Below are 2,083 nucleotides of genomic sequence, written 5' to 3'. Positions count from 1 at the left end.
AAGTAAGGCACGTGTAAAATTTGAATGAAATTGGTTGCGTAGTTCTCGAGTTTTAGGGATTCACACAGACAGACAGACAGACAGACACACATTCTCATTTTTATATATATAGATATATATATATATTTGCTACACACACACGCACATATCTATATGTATGATACACATATCGTTATACAAACACATACAAATGCACACGCACATGCACGCATACATATGATACTGGTAAAGGTCATACTTATTTAGGAGCGTTGAGGTTATTGAGGAAGTATATATACATGTGTATATATGCATGTATGTGTATGTATGTATATATATATATATACACACAAGCATACATATACATACATATAAACATATACACACATGAAAAGATGTGTAGATGAAAAGATGTGTACAGAACGGAGTTAGCGGTAATAATTTGTCGAAGCAAAACTTCTCTTAAGAGACTTGGCGTGTCAAAAACAGTTCGCTTAGAAAAATATCAGCGGATCTTCAAACACCGGTGTTTTGCCTCGATTTATCCTTCTCAGTGATGAACATGCTGTTCATTTGGAGCTATTTCTGAACTTTTGTTCCCGTACAGAAATTAGCAAAGTAAGCTCTTCTTGGTTCGGGTTCAATCCCACTGTACTGCACCTGGGCTAAGTGTCTTCTACTATAGCCTCGGGCCGACCAATACCTTGTGAGTAAATTTTGTGGAAATTGAAATAGGCAGACTGAAACTATGCGGAAGTACATTGACTCTCCTCCGCTGCTTGACAACCCCTGTTGGTTTGTTTACGTCCTGTTAGCGGTTCATAAAAGAAACCGATACAATAATTACCAGATTCAATATCTATCTACAGAGTACAGGGGTCAGTTTTATTCGGCTAAAACCCTTCAAGGCGGCGCTCCAGTATGGCCGCAATTCAATTACTGAAACAAACAAAAGATGGAAAATAAAAGATTAGCTAATATAGTACTGAGCGCACTTTCCCAGAGTAAATAAAGACAACAAGGTTATGGCTAGAAGGTCTTTGATTCTAAGGTTTACTGAGAATCGTGAAAGGATTGATGAATGTAGTATAATGGGAGCGATACAATCGATTATTGATCTTTTTCAACGAATGTTTCAGAAATAAATGAATTATTGGGGCCTCCGTCGGTTGAGGTTGACTATGTATCTGGTCCTATATACGTAGGCTTAAACACCTTCCGTCATATATGCATTGAATTTCTGATCAGAGACCTTGATTGCATCTTTCTATGAGGTCATAAGTATCTGATCTATTTTAACAGGATAAAGACTCAGTTGCCGCACTTATGAAAGAAACGGTTCGGTATCTCATTTTTAAGTTGTGAACGACACAACGCTGTAGAGCCACTACTGGTCCTCGATCTTAGTTTTTGATAATCTTATAGTGTCTCACATAACTTCATTTTTGTGGAAGTCTATCAGTTGTCTCCGCACACGTCTCTCCTCTCGCCACCACCGATGTAGATCAAGGAAAAACGGTTCACTTAACTACAGCTTGACACCAGTTTTGTTGCAAGCATAGTTGCCAGAATACAGAGGTCTTCGTCAGATACCGCAGAGCATTCCATTCCACGTTTGTCACATTTCTGCCAATCCGTTGCCCTGGGCTGGTACTAATGTTTTTATTGATCACCAAAAGGCTGAAAGGCAAAGTTAATTTCGGTGGGACTTGAGCTCAGATGTAGAGAGTCTGGACAAGGCGACGCTCTAACGACTCTGCCAAGTTGACAGATTTTGATAAATTCCTGACATTGTTTTAGTTTGCGTGAACAAATAATTTCTCATACTCCATTCCAAAACTCTTATATTCTTTTTCGCACACTCGGCAACCCTGGTTGCCTACCGAGGAATATAAAAGGAGCTTATATTGTACGTAACTTTAACATTTAGCATATGTCTTGCTTTTGTATGTTGGTTCCCTGACGATGAATATATGTGTAATTCCAGTACCTCTTACTTCTTTGGAGTAGAGTGCACATATATTTTGAAACATATGTAGGAATTAAAGGAACTTTTGTTTATATGCGTATTGCTCCATTTATTATTATTATTATTCATATATAT

This window comes from Octopus bimaculoides, chromosome 2 (genome assembly GCF_001194135.2).
Source record: "Octopus bimaculoides isolate UCB-OBI-ISO-001 chromosome 2, ASM119413v2, whole genome shotgun sequence".
Lineage (NCBI taxonomy): Eukaryota > Metazoa > Mollusca > Cephalopoda > Octopoda > Octopodidae > Octopus > Octopus bimaculoides.
The sequence above is the reverse complement of the archived record's forward strand: the minus strand, read 5'-3'. Positions refer to the sequence as shown.